General features: G+C 36.8%; 1 protein-coding gene and 1 pseudogene across 1 annotated transcript in view; both read left to right on the top strand.

Moving 5' to 3' along the window:
* The window catches only part of DMD (dystrophin), a 2133690-nt gene that overhangs the window by 959058 nt on the left and 1152475 nt on the right, over positions 1–22157 (top strand). The window lies entirely within an intron of this gene.
* On the top strand, positions 432–2136 carry LOC114027843 (annotated as a pseudogene).

The raw sequence follows: 22157 nt of genomic DNA, 5'->3' as shown, positions 1-22157 counted from the left end.
TGCATAATGAGGAGATGGAGTGTCTTTTTCCAGGAATAGAAAAGAAGTCTTTGGATCACAGAGTATGTGGAGGAGAGTAAGGTGCAAAAAGATTGAAAGTAGATGATAAAGATAGCTTTTTTTCAAAGTTCACAAGCTTAATCAATTCCTTCTTCAACACTCATTCACTTTAGAGAAGGAAGGATGCAGCACAACGAAGAAAGAATCAATTCAAGGTACTCATGGCCACATGTCAGAGTGGAAGTGTAGGTTATTGGCACCACCTTTGTCTCCCCTCAGGGAAGCTTACTTCATTCCTTGCTTCAGTCATCACCAGGAAAGTCATTTTGATCAGTTAGAGCACTTTTTATGTGCATTTGGTTCTGACTCAGAAGCCTATTAGAAGGTTTTTCTGTACCACACACTAAGCAAACACGAAACAAAGAAGAGCCATGTGTGCTCTGAAGTGGAAAGCTAGGCCTCTCTATTCCACATCATCACAAACTTCAAAAAATAGTTTCCCAGGAGCCAGAGACCAGGACCAGCACAAGACAGAGCCGGAGCTGGAGCTGAGGACTGGGAGCAAGCATGGCTGGCAGGCAGGCAGGGATGGTCCAGGCCCTGTGATGGCAATGTTCCCCAGCCTGGTGGCCTCCACACATCAGCGGCAGCACACCTAGCTGGAGCCCCAGACAGTGCCTGATAGCCTGTGGCCGGCCAGACACCAGCAGTGAGAGTGGCCTGGAAGTCCACTACAGCTACCCCATCTGCCTGTAGGTCTACCACCACCGGTGGCCATCAGCAGCTGCGGACACACACATTCTGTGGAGAGTGTTTGCAGCCATGTCTCTAGGTGACATCGCCCTCTGCTCATTGGGCCCTTTGACCCAAAGAAAGTGGACAAAGCTTCCAATGTGGAAAAGCAGCTGTCATCCTACAAGGCTTCATGTGAGGGCTGCAGCAAGAAGAGGTCACACATTTCTTCCTGCATGAAGGTCCAGGAGCAGATGACCAACGTCTCACCTTCATCCCAGTAATGCCAACACCCCAGCCCATTCCCAGCAATATCCGAAACAGATCTACCTTTGTGTTTCTGTACCGTGGAGCCTGCAATCTGGACCAGCAGGAGCTGGTAAAGCACTGCATGGTGAATCACCGCAATCACCCCGAGTATTCTGCCCTATCTTGTGCTTTCTTGTGCTTCAGTTTTGTTTACCCGTCCCAGGAAACCCTAACTGCCTTATTTCCCTTTAAAACTTTAATAACTGCCTTATTTCCCTTCAAAAGCCCTTTGAAAGCAAACTTCCCCTTCCAGCTCCCTTCATTATCTATTCTCATTGTCTGTTCAAATCACTCAGACATTCCAGGAAATTCTCACCTGGACCCTTTTCCAGGGATTTTCCTTTATAGCTATCAGACTCTGTGAACTAGAATCCACACCAAAGTTGTAGGGTAGTGGAACCTGGTACACCAGCACAGGCCTGAGAAATGACCTTTGAAATTCACCAAGCTGTCAATAAATCCAGCATCCAAGCCTTTGTGTTCTGCAAACAAGAACACTAACACATTCACTGGCTATGCCATACCCCAAAATGAACATGGTGGTGATGGGGATGGGATCTGGACCCCAAAAAGGAAAAACCTTGGACTTTCCCAACAGGCCAAATCTCTGGAGTTCACCTAAGGTTATAATCTTATCAACTGGACTTGTGGCTAAGCCAAATCTCCCAATTCTATTCTGTTATCTCCCAATTACCCCTGGCCACTTCCCACCCATAATCCTATCTAGACTCCATTCTCCCTTGGCCTGGTGGTCCAGGTCCCTGGCATTCTGTTCACCCCAGCTTATTGGCCTCTTCTATCCAGATCCTCCTTAGACCCCTCCTCCAGTCACCTCAAACTACTTGGCCACTCCTAGATCCCTCCTACAGTCTTTCTGTATATAAGGTCCATCTTTTCTCCATTAAGGTGCTCAGATTCTTATAATCTAGCCAATGCTCAGATTCTTAAAAATCTTTTCCCCAGCTACAAGAGTGCCAACTTCCTGCAGCACCTCCTCCATTGACACAAATTCTCCTATGTCACCTTTGTGGGCTACAGCATCTATGAAAAGCTGCATTTCAGGCCATCCTGGCACTGTTCCTCTCTGAGAACTGAAGGCAGCCCTGGCTGGACCCAAACCCAAATCTGTGGTCAAAAGTCACCTTTTGCACAAGAAGGGACAAGAAGCTTTCTCATTCTTCATCATTCCCTAGTAGTTAGGCCTCCCTGTCACCTTTATTTGATTTGCACCTTTTTTAATAAGGTGGAATCTTCATTCCTTGCACAAGGAGAGCAGGCCAACCCCAGGGGCCAATCCTCAGTGCCCATGTGTGGGTGGGAAAAGATTGATGCACCTTTTACCAGTTCAAAGGTTCGTTCTAAGCGAGGACTTTCACCTCTCTTCTGGGTAAAGTAAAGCTGATTTGTTTGGTGTTTGGAGACCCAGATGATCCCTAGAGTAGAGAGAGGAATGTTCAGCTCTGCAAAATCATGTCTTTTTTACTAAACAATGGTTTGGCTTTCATGTTTCTTAAGAATACATAGTGAGCCCTGACTCTATATTATTGCTGATCCAAGCAGGTTAGACTTGAGAAGAACGGAGAGGTGGGAGAGACTGGAGGAGAAATTTAACTGAAGACCTGAACAGGAGGAATGTTTTCCTAAGTCCCATCCTAACATTTGGCACTCAGTAAAGTTTCCACCTTACTCATTTGGTACCAGCTTTTGTGATGCTTAGAGATTCTGGCATTTTTCTATATTAACCGGTGTGATAACCTTTTCACATTTCATAGAGCGAGGAAAAAGTGGTTACTCTTCTTCATACTGCAATATCTGTATTTGACTAAGAACAATAGTATTTTTAAGGAACATTTTAAAAATTATATTAAAAAATCAAAAACAAACCTAGTATAGGATCAGCAGCATAGGGGGAGTGATAGGCAGTCTGGGGAAGCCAGAACCCAAACCAGAATTAAGAGGGGTATTTCCACTTATGCTTGTGTGATTTTGAGGTGGTCACATTTGTTAGATTATTTCTATATTTTTAAGATTTGTTTCATTGTGTCTGTTTACCTTTTGCTAATAAAAGAAAGAGACTCCCAGTCCCATGTGCAGGCAGTGATACTGCTGGGGTGTGTGTGGGGGGTAGGGTTCTGGGCCCCATTGGATCTTTACATAGTGGAAACAGCAGAGTTGCTCCCAGGCTTAGGAGAGGACTAGACCAGAAGGCCCTTTTTTATCACCTTTCCAAAAAGATGACTGGAATTCACTCCTCAGGCAGAGGCTCGGGGGGCAGCCTCACTGAAGGACGGGGTCTTGGGGTATAAAGCATCCCAGAGAGCCAGGCAAGGGAAGTAATGTGGAGCCATGGACCGTCTTCCCTGGCCAGTACTTGTGCTCAGCATTGGGCGTTGGGAAGAAGGTTGTTCAGCTTTCTGGTTTGTTTAATGATATAAATTACTGGTGTCTTTTTTTAAAAACAAAATAAAAAGTTTCAGAGCACCTAAAAAAAAAGAAGAAGAAATAGTTTCCCCAAGTGAAGGGGGGGGTTTGGGGTGCTCCTAGATGCACAGAGGCACCCCAAAATCGTGGGAGAAGCCTGGATTGTGGCGCGGATCTGCCTGAATGAATTCAACTCAGATCTTCTTCCAGCCAAAGAAAAAGTTTATTAAAGATAAGCATATAGGCCAGACTCCAAAGGAACCCAAACATCAGTGATCTAAATGGGGTTAAGGTGGTCAGGTGTGGCATGAGGCAGTCTCAACCTCTTGGGCATGAGGAAAGCTCAGTGTCTGAGTGGGGGCTGGGGCTAAGGTGGTCAGGCCAGGTGATATGGGGTCTCATCCTCTAGGAACATGAGAAATTCCCAGCGTCTGAGTGGGGGCTGGGGTGGATAGGCCAAGTGACGCTTGTTAGAATGGGTGGGCATGAGGGGTCTCAGCTTGCAGGCTTGAGAACAGCTCAGCATCAGAATGGGGGAAAAGTGAGCCTTAAGTACAGACTGAGGGAGGGGCCATGCAGTTTGGAGTGAGGGGAAGAGGGGTCCAAGGAGTGGCCAAGCAGTTTGGGGTGAGGGGAGGAGGGGTCTAGGGAGATCTGGATGGGGGTGGCCAGCAAGCTGGGGCGAACACTAGTGCCTAGCTAGGATTAAGGGTGGGAATGGCCAGGAAGGCAAAACAATGGGAAAGCCAGTTGATGGGGGAGGTGGAACATTTGGAAAAGGGTCCAGGTGAGAATTTCCTGGAATGTCTGAGTGATTTGAACAGACAATGAGAATAGATAATGAAGGGAGCTGGAAGGGGAAGTTTGCTTTCAAAGGGCTTTTGAAGGGAAATAAGGCAGTTATTAAAGTTTTAAAGGGAAATAAGGCAGTTAGGGTTTCCTGGGACGGGTAAACAAAACTGAAGCCAGGTTCTTTTTAGGGGCTGGGGAGGAAAGATGTCAAAGAGAGATGTTAGTCTACAAGGAATCTCAAAGTTTTAAGGTTTTTGTGGGAATTATAGGTAAACTTCTTCACAAGCATCCATATTGGGTTTGCACCAAGCAGAGATCATGGTTCCCAGGTCTCGGACTCATTATCCTGTGTCTGTCTGTCTGTCTGTCTGTCCGTCTCTCTTTCTCTCTCTCACAAACACACACACGTGTGTATATATGTGTATGCATAATATACACACATGATTTAAGCAAGCTAATGTGCCACAATGGAACATCCTAGATTCCTTTCTCCCTAAACCTTTACTAGAAGTAGGTGCTTCACTACCACATTGGAAGTGTAGCCAAAAGGCTCAGCTTATAAAGCCACATTTACCCTTCCCCTGCTAAAGCTGTAAGAAGTCAAGATTATTCTATATTCCTTCAATAAAAAGTTTTTGGTTCACTGCTTTGAAACTTTCAAGTTTTCACTCACTCATTGTAATAAGGGTCAATCTCTCTTTATTCTATTCAACTCACCTTCTCAAGTATTTCACAGCAACTGAAACACTGAATTAACATGCTACTGGCACTCCATATTGCCATAGTGAGATATTGAACTGCTTTTTGTCAGCCTGAGTAAATAACTCTCATCTTACTCCCAGAGTTTTGGAAATGAAATTGTGTTAAAACTACATTAAACTCTTATTCTTATTGATCCTGGGACTGCTGCATTATTTAGAAGAATATAGGGTAATAAAAATTTACAATAAAAATGAGGCTGTTGTTTTCCTCCTTTTTAAATATTCATATTAATTGAAATAACATAAAGATGGGTTTGAACAGACTTCAATAAATACATTGAATGTAATACTAGTAAAAGATAACTTTCAATTGCATACATTATTTCAAAAATCCTATACTGAGGTAAGCGGAAATAATTAAAAAGGCATTCGTGATTGGCTTTGCAGTTCAGCCAGAGATGCCTTAAGGGCATAAGATTTAGATCATAAAGGCTCTTTTGAGATCAGCTATTTTGACTAACTCATTATAGTTGAGAAAACTGAGGCCTAGAGAGGCTCTGAGTTGTTCAGAATCACCTTGCTAGTAAATACCAAAGCAAGTATTCAAGCCTGGGGCCTTCCCCTCCAAATCCAGGGAGGCTTTCTCTCACTGCCCCACTATGCCTGCTGCTAAACTCTTAGTTCACCTTCTACCGTGGCCCTTATTTCGGGGGGAAAAAATCCTCCTAAATCACCATGAACAACTTGAAAAATATAATCATTTGCCTACTGTCAAAAATTTAACATATTTAAAAAATAATGACCATTTTGCCTTATTTTGCCTGGAATTAGGCCACCATTGCCATGTCCTATGGCTTCTCTGATCATGTCTGCCTCACACTAGAAACTTGGACTCAAACCCAGGCTTCCCCTTTCTCCTTTGAAAGATAAATCTTTTGCCTTACCAATCCACTGCCACTTCTTGAATTATCAAAGCAATACACCAGTCATTTTTGGAACCTCTTTATGTGTTGTTTTTCCCCATTAAAATATGAGCTCTTTGAGGACAGGCAATATCTTTGATTTTACATGTAACCCCAGGACTTAGTCCAGTGCCTTGCACAAAGGAGGCACTTAATAAATGTTCTGTCTATCTCTGTAGTCTACTTGTCTTTCTGTCTATTTGTCTTCTAACTATCTAATAGCGATTAATCTTTCCATGCTCCAAGAAACTCTTTTAAGAGTTCAAAAGGAGCAATTGCTCATCTGCCTTGGTTAAGGGGAGTTCAGACTCTTCTTTGCCCACAAAACAAACAAAGAAAATCTTAGGATGTTGTTACACCAAATTTAACCTTGTCCTTTCACCTCTAAAATCTGGTTCTGTACTTCCCCTATGTCACTTCTGAAAGATAATCAATCTTACATGACCCACCATATCAAGGCAGGCCAGCCCCAGCCATGCTTTGCTTTCTCCTCACCATCTCTTGTTTCACTGTGTCTCGTTCCATTGCATATTGTAAATTGTTTCCTCTGTGCTGCACCTGTCCCCCACCCCCTACCCTCTCCCTCCTTTCCAGTACTAGAGCAGTAATTAAATCAGTCCCACCACTGCTCCTCTAAAGGGTATGCCAGTCCAGTACCCCATAGATCCTCTCAGAATCTCGGTAAATTTCCAAACCAAAATACCCTTCCCTGTCTAACACTCTTGTGTGTGTTGGTTCTCTCCATTGAAAACAAAAGATCCTTGTGGGCAGGCAATGTTTTCACTTTTATGTTGGTATTTACAATATTTAGCACAGTGTTTGGCACATCATGAGTACTAATGAATGATTTTTTTCATTCATTCCTTCTTTACAACTTCCATCTAAGACATAAGAAACTTTTCTAGATATGAGAAAAATATGAAAGGGGATGAAAACAAGATTTAAAAATAAGAATATGATCTCAAGGCACAGTAAATGACCAGGTAGAGGATAAAGCTGCTGAAAATTTAATTAAATTGTACCTCTAAATGTCAAGTATTAAGGGAATCAGTAAACAGGGTAATGCAAACTGTCACTTCATATTCTGTAGAGTGATATTCTCCTAGTAGGCACTCAAATACAATAATTAATGAAGATGAAACTTTCTTCACTTGCACATATGCTATGCAGTTATGCTCAATGTCATAATCATCTATCTTCATCATTATATATTATCATATTTATTGGAACCCCTTTTTAATGTTTCTGTATGGTACAGAAATAGCATTATTAACGTAGACTAAGAGGAGTATATCAGGCTTTTACTTTTCTTCCTGGGGGGGGGTCCTATTGACCTGCCATAATTGAATACATTATTAAAGTGTTTATTATTTTCAACAAACCAGTGGAGATTTGATTGGATAAAATAGTCACTGGGCTAATTTGGAAAATAATCCTCCTCTGGGATTTCATTCCTTCTATTTTCGGCAAGATAATTTTATGAAATTCTTACCATTGCTGTCAAGGTAACATTTTAAAATTAAACTTATAGTTTCCCTTTGTTCTAGCCTGGGCCTAATTCAGACCAGTTCTTTAATAGTTTCGGTTTGTTATTGCAACAAAATGAGATATGTTAAGTAGTTCAACAGTTAGTAAAAGCAGATTTACTTAGCCGTAGAAGGATGGTCAACAGAGACAGGCTTTGAGGACACCCAGTTGATTCAGCTGAAGGGAGCTTCCTTGTGTGAACTGCCCATTGTGATCCCATCAGCAAACTTTCAGAGGGTCTCTAGAGATCTTCATGGATGATTTTATACTCTGGTGATCAGGAAGTAATGTCAACAACTTTAGTCTCCTAAACCAATTAGACATAGATATGATCTCAGTAACATTTAAGGAAAAGTTAGCCTTCATTGCACAGGGGAAAGGGTTAGGATATGTTCTTACCTAACCTTTATAATTGTAATATGATTGTTTCAGAGTTAAAATAAACTTAAGTGAGTGAAGTAAGGCTACCCCTTAAGAAGGGGTTGGATACATTCCCCAGAAGTAAAGAAAACCATTCTGTACCCTTCAAGAAACATGAATGAAGCTAAATATTTACCAGCTTAGTTCTGAGGACAAAACACACACACACACACACACACACACACAAACACACACACGACAAAAATCTTTTCTGCCTTCACAAATCTTGTTTAAATATTTTTTCCCATTAAGGTTTCTAGAAATTGCTTTTTAGTGAGGGGATTTGGGTTTCTGGGTGAACTCTAAATACACACACACACACACGCATAAAATTTATGTATATAAAGCAAGTACATCAGCTCAAAAGAAGTATAGTGAAATGTCCATCTTTCTTCCCTATCCATATGTTTCCATTTTAATTTCCTCTTAGAGATGATCATTCTATGCAATATACCCCCATGGCTCAAGAAAACACATCTGATTTTGATATAATTGATATTCATATTACTCTAATATGTTTAAAATAATATTTCTCCAAATAAATGTATTGAAACTCCATCTATTAACAAGCATTTATAAGACAACTCTCATGTGTCAGGCGTTGTGTTTAGTGCTAGAGATAACAAAGGCAAAATAAAAATCTCTCAGGTTTTTGTTCAGTGAGGGAAAAATTATGAATGAGAGATGGTGTGGGACAAGAGAAATAGCATTGAATGATTCTAGACAATTATATTTGGCTTTCATCTCTGTTTCTAACTAACACTGAGGAAGTTAACTAATTTTTAAACCTCAGTTCCCTCATCTGTAAAATAAGAGAAATGGGTTGAACTATCTTGAAGATCCTTCCCAGGCTATTGGTTGATTATTAAAATACTTCAAAGATCCATGATTCAGTTGTGGGAATGACACACATCATGCTTTATAATTTAATGGCCAATCTCCCAGAGTTATCAAAGAAAGAAAAATTCATGACTCTGTACTCAACTTGGTAATTAATTCCTCTTAACTTAAATAGTTTGGTCCTTGGATGATAGATATATTTATCATCATCAAATCCCAACTCAAAGACCATAACTGTAATAACAACTTGTATGTAAATAAAGCTTTGAGTTTTGAAAAATGTCTCTCTCATGAGTCTGAGATAGGTAGTAGAAGTATCATTACTCTCATTTTTTTAGATGAGGAAATTGAAGCTCAGAAAGGCTAAATGATTTTCTCAGGGTTACATAGCTAGTAAGTGTTGATGCTGTAATATAGAGATAGATAAATATTTAGATTGTTTTCATATGTATAAACATAGTTGGCACATGTGTGTATATTTACTTTATATACATAAATTTTACACAACACATATATGCACCATGAGCATATGTGTGTGTGTGTGTGTGTGTGTGTGTATTTAGAGTTCACCCAGAAACCCAAATCCCCTCACTAAAAAGCAATTTCTAAAAACCTTAATGGGAAAAAATATTTAAAACTATGAAAATATATAAAAAACTATCATAAACAATACAAATATTATCTTTTACATAAAAAGTGGTCCATTCCAATACAGAATTGGAAGACATAGACATGGAAAGAAAGGAAAACACTCTGGAGTCTGACAATTAAGCTCCATCCTGCTTCTGCCACCTATGAACTGTACCTCATCTGTAAAACAAGAGCACTGGTCCTCATCAGTGTTTCTAAAAGTTTATCTAGGGACTGCTGGGGGCCCAAAGACCCTTGAAGGGAGTTATTGAGATCAAAACTATTTTCATAGCAATATTAAAATGTTTTAATTTATAAAATGGCAAATATCTATAGATGTAAGCCACATAAACAAAAGCTTTTTGTTCATGTATATGTCTGGGGTGGGGTGGGAGTGGGGTATTATTCACAATGTTTAAGAGTGTAGAAGGGTCCTGAGACCAGGAAGTTTGAAAATTGATGAACTAGATGATCACTAAGCCACCATCTAGCTCTAAATCTGTGACCTTAGCATGAGCAAAAGGAGGAGACTCAAATTTTCATTAAAATGCTAACTGGTCTGCTGTTCATTTCTTTTAGCCTTGAGACATGAGGCTACATACACATTTGCTTGATTGATCCAAAAACCATTCTCATTCACTAAAACGCTGCTAGATTTTTGGATGTTAGATATACTGTGTCAAGGATAATGAAGCTAACTTAATCAGCAAGTGTGCCTTAAAAATGGAATTCATAATGATGCATGAAGCCCTGTAGATGAGATTAATATTGACTAATATGTTCATCTTGCCCAGTTGACTCTTTTATTCTTCTTGCTGGTGCCTTTAAAAATATTTACACACATCGATGAGGGAAATGTTCAGATCTTGGTCAAATTCTTCTGGTGTTTATGATTGTGTTATTCATAGATGAAACTATTTTCATCAATATATAAATATATTTCTACTACTGCTACTTTTAGAGATGCATAGATCCCTTCACATATCCTCATCCCAGGCATACTAAAGTGTAATGAAAAAAAAAAGGCAAAAATAGCTAGGAATATGGGCCTAACAGCATTAAGTTGTTACCAAAGTTACAGATCTCATATCGCATTTTATTATGGAATTGAGAGGTGGTATTAAAGGCTAAAGGCATCATTTTGAAATGCTTTATTTTTCTCCATCTGAAAATATTTAGATCTGAATATGTAGAGTAGTATATAGCAAGATTGTATGATACTTGTCTGCTAAACTAGGAACTCTGAAACATAGGGGAGAAGTTCTCAAATGTAATGGGTACATCTGTCAACTCTAGTGTTGTAACAAAAAGACATCAAATCTATGGCTATCATCTTTTGCGTGGCAAACTCAGACAGAGCAGAAGCAAGACAAATAAATGTCAGTCAGTCAACAAGCATTTATTAAGCAGTTATGTGACAGTTACTTTGCTAAGAGTTACAGATACAAAAAAAAAAGAAGCAAAAAAAAGTGCCTTCAAGGAGTTCATGTTCTAATCGGGGAGACATATGTACATTGTAAAGGAAAGATAATCTCAGAGAGAAAGTACTAGCAATGGAGGAAGCAGTAAAGCCCTCTTCAAGAAGGAATTGATTTTAATTTAATTATTTTTAGTTCCATATGCTCTCCCTCCCTCTACCCTTTACCCTGCTCATTGAGAAAGCAAGAAATACAAATACCCATTGTATGTGTGTGTGTGTTGTGTATTCAGTCATGCAAAATATATTCCCACATTAACCATGTTCCAGAAAAAAAGGAAAGAAAAGGAAAAATAATGAAAGAAAAAAAATAAGTTTTAATCTGCACTCTGAGTTCTCAATCTGGAGGCCACTACACTAGCTCAGTTCCTCTTCATCTCTTACCTAAACCATTACAATAGCCTTCTAATTGGTCTTCATGCCTTAAGTCTCCCCCTACTCCAATGTATCCTTCACAAAGCTGTCAAACTCTTTTTCTCTTTTTTTCTTTTTTAAAAATAATTTATTTTTAGCTTTCAACATTCACTTCCATAAGATTATGAGTTTTAAATTTTCTCCTCCTCCCTATCCTTTCCCCTCCCCAAAACAGCATGTAATCTGATATAAGCTCTATTTATACATTCATATTAAACATATTTTCACATTAGTCATGTTGTAAAGAAGAATTAGAACTAATGAGAGGAGCCAGGCAAAAGAAGAAATAAAACAAAAAGGAGAGCAAATAATATGTTTCCATCTGCATTCAGACTCCAAAGTTCTTTGGATGTGGATAGCATTTTCCATCATGAGTCTTTTGAAATTGTCTTAGATCCTTGCATTGCTGAGAAGAGCTAAGTTTATCAAAGTCAGTCATTGCACAATGTGGCTGTTAACTATGTACAGTGTTCTCCTGGTTCTGCTCATTTCATTCAGCATCAATTCATATAAGTCTTTCCAGGTTTTTTTGAAGTCTGCCTGCTCATCATGTCTCATTTCTTTTTTTATATATATTAAACATTAATTATTTGTTTATTTTTAGTTTTCAACATTCATTTCCGCAAGATTTTTATTTCCAAATTTTCTTCCCATCTTGCCCTACCCTCACCCCAAGACAGTGTGCATTCTGAATACCCCTTCCCCTAATCTGTCTTCCTTTCTATCACTCCCCCTTCTCTTGCCCCCTTCCCCTTCTATTTTCCTGGAGGGCAGGTTAGATTTCTATATTCTATTGCCTATATAGCTTATTTCCCAGTTGCATGTGAAAACAATTTTTAACAGTTGTGTTTAAAACTTGGGTTCCAACTTTTCTCCCTTCCTCCCTCCCCATGGACCCTTATTGAGAAGGCAAGCAACTCGATACAGGTTATACATGTGTAGTCATGTAAAACACTTTCAAAGTCGTCATGTTGTGGAAAACTAACTGTATTTTCCTTCATCCTGTCCCACCCCCCATTTATTCCATTCTCTCTTTTAACCCTGACCCTCCTCAAAAGTGTTCGCTTCTGATTATCCCCTCTCCCAATCTGTCCTCCCTTCTATAATCTCCCCACTCTCTTATCCACTTCCCCCCATTTTCATGTAGGGTAAGATAGATTTTCACACCCAATTAAGTGGGTATGTTATTCTCTCCTTAAGCCAAATCCAATGAGAATAAGATTCACTCATTCCCTCTCACCTTCCCTCACTTCCCCTCCATTGTAAAAGCTTTTTCTTGTCTGTTTTTTTGTGCGATAATTTACCCCATTCTACATTTCCCTTTCTCCTTCTCCCAGTATAATCCTCTCTCACCTCTTAATTTTATTTTTTAGATATCACCCCTTCATCTTCAACTCACCTTGTGCCCACTACCTATCTATCTATCTATATATGTATACATATGCTTTCCCCCCTGCAAATATGCCAATACAGACAAAGGTCTCATGAGTTACAAAAATCATCTTTCTATGTGGGAATGTAAACAGTTCAATTTTAATAAGTCTCTTATGATTTTTCTTTCCTATTTACCTTTTCATGCTTCTCTTGAGTCTTGTATTAGAAAATCAAATTTTCTATTCAGCTCTGGTCTTTTCATCAAGCGTTCTTGATAGTCCTCTATTTCACTGAATGTTCATTTTTCCCCCTGAAGGATTATACTCAATTTTGCTGGGTAGGTGATCCTTAGTTGTAATCCTGTCTTTTTTGCCCTCCAGAATATAATATTCCAAGCCCTGTGGTCCCTTAATGTAGAAGCAGCTAAATTTTGTGTTATCCTGATTGTATTTCCACAATACTTGAACTGTTTCTTTCTAGCTGCTTGCAATATTTTCTCCTTAACCTGGGAACTCTGGAATTTAGCTATAATATTCCAAGGAGTTTTCTTGTAGGGATCTCTTTCAGGAGGTGATTGGTGAATTCTTTCCATTTCTATTTTACCCTTTAGTTCTAGAGTATCAGGGCAATTTTCCTTGATAATTTCTTGAAAGATGATGTCTAGACTCTTTTTTTGATCATGTCTTTCAGGTAGTCCAGTAATTTTTAAATTATTTCTCCTGGATCTATTTTCCAGGTCAGTTGTTTTTCCAATGAGATATTTCACACTGTCTTCTATTTTTTCATTCTTTTGGTTTTGTTTTACAATTTCTTGATTTCTCATAAAGTCATTAGCTTCCATTTGCTCCATTGCCCCAGGACCACCACCACCCAGAACTGCAACCCAGATCCAAGCATGAGAAAAGCAAGAGAATCTTGCCTCAGTACCAGCAAAAAGGTCCCTGCAATCCCTCTCTTATCAACCATTCAATCCCCCCTCCATCTGTGGGCTGAGAGTTCCAGAAGCAGCCGCCGCCCCAGGGCTGCCCCAGGACTGGGGCTGGACCAGTCTCCTCACGGTGGTCAGATGGACCTTTCAAGCTGTCTTTGGTGTTTGTGGGTTGAGAAGTTTGGAAACTGCCACAACTGCCCTTGATTGAGTCCCCTGAGGCTTGCTCCAAGTTGACTGAGGCCTGTTCTTTGCTTGCATGGCCCATGCTCAACTGCCCTCTTCTCTCAGCCTGGTGCAATAGACCTTTCCAATCAACCATCTAGGTTGTCTTGGGCTGGAAATTTGTTTCACTCTGTCTTTTTGTGGGTTCTGCTGTTCTATAATTTGTTCAGAGTATTTTTTACAGGTATTTGGAGGGGTTTGGGGGAGAGCTCAAGCAAGTCACTGCTTTTACTCCAGCATCTTGTCTCTTCCCCACCCCAAACTGATTTTTCTAAAGTGTAAATGTGACCTTATCATTCCCCTACTCAATAAACTCCAGTGACTATTACCTCCAGAATCAAATATGAATGGCATTTAAAGTCATTCACCAGTCAGCCCAAGTCTAACTTTCCAGAAATAATTCACATTATTTCCCTCTACTTACATGTTGACTTACCAAATAGGCCTTCTTGTTCTTGCTCATATATGTTACTCCATCTCCTGCCTCCATGATTTTTATCTGGCTTTCCCTCTTGCCTTGAACCCACTTTTTTCACTTTCCTTAGTTAGAATCTCTGATTTTCTTCAAGTATGACTAAATTCAAGCACCATCTTCTATAAAAGACCTTTCCTGACCCCTTCAACTTTTAATGCTCCCCATCCCCTACCATCACCTTGTTTTTCTATAAGCTATAAATTTTTATTTTCATCCTTGTGTCCCCAGATCCTAGCACAGTGCCTGTCACATAGCACGTGGATTCTTAACAAATAAATACTTGTTAATTGATATATATATATATAATATATATATATACATACATATATATATATACATATGAATATGCTGATACTATGTAGCAATAGTCATGCTCTGTTGGTTGGCTGTGGAACACATTTATGAGTACCTGCAGCAATGAATAAGATTTTTACCTTTTGCTATCTTGTCATTTGTTCCTAATAAATTTGTTTTTCAGAGTTTGCAAAGGGAATAAATTCCACATACATAATATCACTATTATTAAAAGTCAGTGTTATTTTTCCAGGTGAGATCTACTTATGTGACAAATTTTGTGGTTTCCAGTTCCTAAGGATGGTCAGCTATTAGTTGTCACTTTTAACTTATTCTACTCCTTCTTTCTTTTGGATTGTGACTTTCTTGAGAGTAAAGGCACTTTTTTATTTAGTATAAACTGGAGAGGAGAAAATAAAAATATATACTATTTCAGGACAAGACAAAGATATATAGATAGATAGATAGATATAGATATAGATATTACATGATATGTAGATATATGTAGATAGAGCCATTACACCAGACAAGTTTCACAGCATTAATGTGTTTTATCAAGAGATGATCACAAAGTAAATAGGAATAAAGAATGAAATTTACAGGATAGTGGAATGAATTAATACTATTATAATATGTAATATTCAGACATTAACCCTTCCATTTGCTTAGCATTAGATATATCTTATTGGAAAATTATATTCTACTCAAAAGGAGAAAATGAAGAGGAAAGCAATAAAAGTGAAGAAAAAGATAGGAAAGAGGACATATGAGTAGGTAACTTGAGGATCAAGCCTGCATATTTGTATAAAGGGCAGCTAGGTGGCTTAATGGATAGGAGTGGATAGGGGTTAGAGTCAGGAAGACCTGAGTTCAATCTGGCCTCAGATATTTGCTAACTATATGACCCTGGGCAAAGTCACTTAACCCTGTTTGCCTCAGTTTCCTCATTTGTAAAATGAGCTGGAGAAGGAAATGGCAAAGCACTCCAATTTCTTTGCCAAGAAATCCCCAAAGAGGGTCATGAAGAGTTAGACATGCCTGAAACAACCGAAAGACAACAAAAACAAATTGTATAAAACTCTATTTATTGATAGAGAGCATGGTTATTCATCATTGTATGCCTGTGTTACAATCATAGTTGGTGAGTGCTTGGGGAGAGGGGAATTCTGTCTTCTAGCTTCAATAGAAGACAAACAGTTCCAGACTTTCTTTAAGAAGAAGACTCTAGAGGGAGAGAAAAACTTTGGGAAGAAGATGATATATAGAGGAGCCAGCACCTCAAGCATGTCCCTGATTTCCATCTTGCCATTCTAGAGAAATTTCTTTGAAAATTTCCTCTTCTGTGAGATGGAGGATTGTCTCTCTCAGTTGAGGTATTGCACTAATATTGGGAAAGTTCATTTACTTTGTGTATTTCCTGGAATATTCTAATCTGTATAACTTCTCTGATTGGCTGTCAGTTTGGATAAATGGATTTACTCACTATTAACTATTGTGATAGTCTTTATATAACTGGCATTTGGTGGGGAATGAGTTAAGCTCTTGGATATAGCTTGAGATACCTGGTTCTGTTAAGTAATAACTACTGAAGAGTAGCTTGAACCTAAAAATCATTTTCCCTTTAGACTATCAAAACTTAGTAGAGCAGATAGATATAGTTATCCTTCAAGACACCAGAGCAGACCAGCCTCGTGGGTCCAATATCCTGATCTTCTCCAGGCAAGAATAAAAATGTCCCTTGGAGGAAAGTGGGCAAGACTCTAGATATATCTATTTATGTCCCCTATAAGCCGAATTTAAACAAAGCTATATAGACATATGCACCTTACTGGGCAACATACACACACCCTACATATGGAGAAAGGTTAAAAGACTTGAGAGTCATTTTGTGTAGAGAAGGGGAAGTTGATTCTTACCTGTTTTCAAATACATAAAAAGATAGTTACCAGAGAAGGAATTATTGTTGTTAACTTCTACATACAGGAAAACAAGAAAAACAGATACAAGTTTCAACAGAAGATAATTAGATTATCTATAAAGAATAATTTTGAAAATGAAGTCGTTAGGTGTAGGACAAAGTCAAGATGGGTATATTTATCTTTGTTGAAACTTTTTTTTTTCAAATGCACCAAGGGAAAACAAAACAGAAACATTGTGCTCATGTAATTTGTGCTTATTCATCAAAAGTTAATTGTAAAAGAGTTATATATGAATCTACATAACATATATATGTGGAGAAACAGATTTCACGTTCATCCACGCATCACTGTAGTAAATTTATTGCTGTCACTTGAGAATAGAAAGTTTGAGATTGTATTCAGTTGTCTTTGGTCGATGTGTGTAAGACATTTGTATTAATGTGCTATTATAGTCAGCATATTGATAGCATAATCAGAAGATGAGGCACTTCTGATATGTTTATTATGTATGCCCAGCATTATGCCAAAGTACTCTTGACATTCCTTTAGCAAAATACTCTCTGTTCAAATATAATTCATAATTAGGTTACTTTCAACTTAGAGGTAAGTGTGGAGTGGTAGAAAAAGCTCTGGATTGATAGCTGGAAGACCATGGTTCTCATTATGGTTCTCCCACTGAAGGACACCACTTAACATCTTTGAGCCTCCATTTCATCATCTATGGAGTGCTCAGTATTCATATTTGTATATCTTATGAGATAATTACTATATCATGTGAATAATAAATACTAAAGGCTTATACATTTTATGTGACACATAGTAATCACTTATAAATATATTATGCCAATATTATCATATAACTTGTATTTACATGATGTGCTATAATTTGTCATTTCTACAACTAAGGAAAATGCATATATTTTTTCATATGCTGCTTTAATTCTTCTATATACAGGGAATTATTAGGTAATACAGTATAAATATTAAGGTGTAACTTGTAGAGAAAAACAATCTTTACTAATACCAATTCTAGAAAAAGATACATTTCACTAAATTGAAAATGCAGAATCAAAGTAAAAATAATTGAAAAAAATAGTTCAATTTTGTCCCAAGAAAATAGCAAAAACATTTAGAATACAGAAAATTATAGTTTAGACTTTATTTTTACTAAAAGTGAAAAATAAAGCCAAGTGATGGTAATAGTGAGTACATCTGAAGAATATTTTATATGGAAGAAATGAAATCATTTAATGTTGTGGCAAGGCAGAATAGAAATTTGATATTTGATCAATCAGAAATTAAGATATCTAATAAACAACTAGCATAATACAAATATTTAAGTGGGAACAATTATCAGAATGCTTTCCAGAAAATGCAAATTTATCTAAAATAGCTCAAATTGCTGATTTGGTGTATTTTCTTATATTTATGATATTGTAATTTATTCAAATTTATTGGAAGAGTTAAACAACATTCCATTCTAAATCTTTCTGTGTTTGTCCATTCTTGGTTATAAACATCTTTGAAAACTTTTTAAACATAAGTATTTCATATAGATTTTAAATATATACATTTTAGGTAATCTATAATATTACCATATGGATTATAATATCATTAATTATAGCAGGAAAACAAAACTGGATAAAGTTCCTTCTAAACCACCAACTCAATGCTAGAGAAACAACTTCTACTTCTTGCTTTCATATGAGTCTTACAGTACAACACAACACACACATATGTATAGACATACATAGAGTTATTAAGCTCCTAGATGTATAGAGTGATATGCCAGACCCTGGGAGAGGGGTGAAATTTGGTTAAGCTCCTTTAGTGCAGTTCCCATTTTTATATTTTTCTGTTATCCCTAAACCCTTTCATGGCACCTGGAATATAATAGATATGTAATAAATCTTTATTGAATTGAAATTAATTATTATTGGGAAAAAATAAAAATTTTAAAAAAGAAATTAATTCAAGGAAGTTTCATTCTACTAGTCAGATGAGACAGTAACAAAAATGACTATATTCATAATATCACTTTATAAAGATATGCAAGATAATTTTTTTCAAGTGCTTTGTATTGTGTTAGGAAAATAGTCTTTACTAAGAGTAGACGTCAGAGGAATAATCATAGGTATTTCCAAATTTAGAAAATAATTCTTTTAAATCCCCCTAAAAGGAAAAAAAAACTGTTTTATTTCTATATTTTGTGAAATATTGGTTTTGTGCTATCCAAAGATTTCAGCACTTTCAAAAGTAATTGTAGAAAATAACCCCATATTTGAAATAAATCTGGCTTTCCCTTCTATCCACTGACTCTTAAAATCCCTGTCTTCTTTTAAGGCAACCTCAAGTGCCATCTCTTCTAAACAGCATTTTCCTCATTCCCATAGCTTCTAATGCCATCTTCCCTAAGGTTATATCTACTCTATTTATCTTATATGTTTTGATTTTATATTTATATATATATATATGTATATAGTCTCCCTCACTAGTCTTATAAGCTCCATGAGGGCAGGAAATATTTGTGTCTTTTTTCTTGTATACCCAAGGCTTAATACAGTGCCTGGCTTGTAGTAAATGCTTAATAAATGCTCATGATTAGTTTGTTGATTAATTTCTGGATGGTGACAAAGAATAAGCCTTAATAAGAGAAACTTAAAATTGAAAAGTTAATTCAGTTAGTTGAAGATGATGAAATACTATGTCATAGCTTATGCAAAAAAAAATTCTACTCAAATTAAACAGAAGTCATAATAAAAATGCAATAAAAAACAATTTTAAGCATAGGCCATTGACCAATCATGGCTATGGGCAATTGAATAAATATTTTGGCTGATCCAAATGGAAAGCAGCCTGAAGATCAAAGTAAAATTAGTTTTGTGCTAATGTAGATCAACCATAATATTTATTTTCTACTTTTCCTTAACCTACCTAGGAGAAATAATGAAGTTTTAGGTATAAAGGGGGAAATAATAGCAAAGTCCAAATGCTAGGTAGTGATCATCATTGAATCCTATTGAGAGAAGCCTGGATAGACCAGTCATCAATTAAGGAAGTGAAGGGTGTTTTGAGCTATTTGAATTTTCTGTAGTACTCTGTGTGTGCCATAATAAGACCGAACATATATATGATAGGCTGTGTATGTGTTTCTGGGAGAAAGAAAAAACAATAAATTGAAACAATGGGTGGCTAGTGGTATGGCATGTGCAATATGGACTGGCATTACAAAGGTTGTACACCTAGCAATTAACTTGTTTTTATCCAGGAGTTATATATTAACTCCAAGGAAATTAACTAAGAAAGATCTTGCTAGGAAACTAGAACTAAATTTTGATTTGTAATGGTTTTGATAATAGGGAGAAGAGAGACATAAAAAATCAGAAGAAACATAAATTCTCAGTCCACTAAGAGTCATATAGTTTAGTAAACAATTGAAATTGGAAGAAAGTAATGTTCAAATTTTGAGATCAAAATTGAACACTCTAAGGCTCACTCTCCTGATGGTTCAGCTTAGCCTTGACCACAATTTAATGAGGCTTCCGGACCATTCTCATTTTATTCCTGTCCCCAGACTTTTCCACTTTCTAATTAGCAGCCCTCCAACTGTTCATCTTCATTTTCCAATTCACTTTATGTGTTTTCTTCATCCAGTAGAATATAAATTCCTTAAGGGTAGAGGCTGTCTTTTTTTCCTTTATTTGTAACCCCCAGTGCTTAGCACAATGCCTGGCACATAGTAAGTGTTCTATCTAACTGTATCTGGATTATCTATCTATCTATCTAGCTGGCTAGCTAGCTAGCTAAGAGTGTACTGGAACCAGTTCAAACTTGCTTGTGAAAGGCAATTGTAAAATTCTTGATATGAGCATGTATATGTAGAAAATCAAAGAACACTACAAATCAGAGCTTGACATTTTATTTTGTTGATTGCCTAGACTTAAGAAAGTAATAGAGAGAAATATTAATAATTCTGATTAAACTTACAAGTATTTCATGTGTACATTGCTATTTTTGGAGAGCTGACTGTTAAGTATTTGCCAATATACCACTCCCATCTTTAGTGGAAAGCTTGATAATTGAATTTTTCCATTGATAAAAATCCCTTAGCTTCCTAGAATTACTTATTCATATGTGAAATAAGGTTTGTAGAGATAGTTGTTGACATAAGTAGGTAAGTTTTAGTTTAAAAGTACTTGTATGAAACATTTATTTTAAACTTATAAAGTATAGAATCATAGAAACAGTAAAATATTTTTGTTATGAATATGAATTAATGTGATCTTGCATTTGAGATCAAAACATACACTTCCCTTTCCCTAGAGTTTCTGAATTTGAATTGACTACTTAGCATAGTTGTTTTTTTTTTTTTAAGTACTATATTTGAAGGAAGAGGACTTAGCTTCAAATCACACCTCTGCCATTTCTTGGGTCTATGACCTTAGGGAAAGCATGTAACTTCTCTTAGCTTTAGTTTCTTCAGTAACATTAGGATAATAATATTGATATTATTCTTATGAGAGTCTCATGAAGATCAAATTAAATAACATGTAGAGATTTCTGTAAACTGTAAAGCTTTACATTAACATGAACTATAATCATTGACAGAAAATTATTACATTGGGATTCTCAGAATGGGAAAGAAAATTATGTTGTGCTTATCAATTGCAAAAGGACAAAGAGAAGGGGACAAGTAAGATATAGCTATGGTTAACAAAGAAGAAAATGGCTAGTGAGAAAAAAAGTTTAGAGTAATAAAATTGAAAGTGAAATTTGGATTGAAGCGCAAAGTATCTAAGAAGGAAAGATAAATGGATATGAAGAAAAAATTTATGAAAATCATAATGGACAGAGAAAAAAATCTTAAGATTCAATTGGAAAGAAGAAAATGACACAGATTTATGAAATGGCCTTTTTCTATTTCCCCTCTATCATCACAATTGCTTTATCTCTCCTTTGTAGTCAGTGAAACTGAGGTTGAGACATTAAGTGACCATGATCATGTAGCTAATATGTATCAGATCCAGGACTGGAACTCAAGTCATTTGACTTTAAATACAATGCTATTTCTATCTTATTAGTCAAGCTATAACTAAATGTAGAGTTGAGGGATGAAAAGTCAATTTATGTAAGTGAGGTTTTCATAGATTTATTGACTCTGAGTTATAAGAAACCTTAGAGATGATAAAGTCCCACCTGTAAGTGAAATGGGAATCTCCTTTATAACATTCCAGAAAAATTGTCTCTAGTAATGGCAAACTTTCTTCCTTCTGAGGAGCTCCATTCAAACTGTGAAGAGCTCTAAGTTTGTTTAAGACTCTTTCTGTGTATATCAGTCAAATAAGAAGTTATTACTGTTGTTTCCCTTAGGTTTGTACTCTGTGATCTACATAATGTGGCAGGGGGTACAAAAGATGTGGAAACTCCAATGTTATGATCTTCTTTCTGATTATATTATAATATTATATCACATTAAGCTTTATAATTTCCTTAGGAAATATGCTTAAATATATATTATTCTTATTCCCATTTAGGGAATTTGGAAAAAAATTAGATACTGGATAAGTTATCCATTAAATCAGTAGCAGAATCCAGAATAATCAACTCAATCTCTTTTTGTTCGTTACTTTAACCACTAGAGTACATACAGAATTGATGAAAAAAAATTGGAAAATCCATTGTTATACTTTCCTAATTAAAGAAAGAAAATAAGATAA

Source organism: Vombatus ursinus, unplaced genomic scaffold (genome assembly GCF_900497805.2).
Source record: "Vombatus ursinus unplaced genomic scaffold, bare-nosed wombat genome assembly UNPS02004827.1, whole genome shotgun sequence".
Classification (NCBI taxonomy): Eukaryota; Metazoa; Chordata; class Mammalia; order Diprotodontia; family Vombatidae; genus Vombatus; species Vombatus ursinus.
This window is presented reverse-complemented; position numbering and strand designations above follow the sequence as displayed.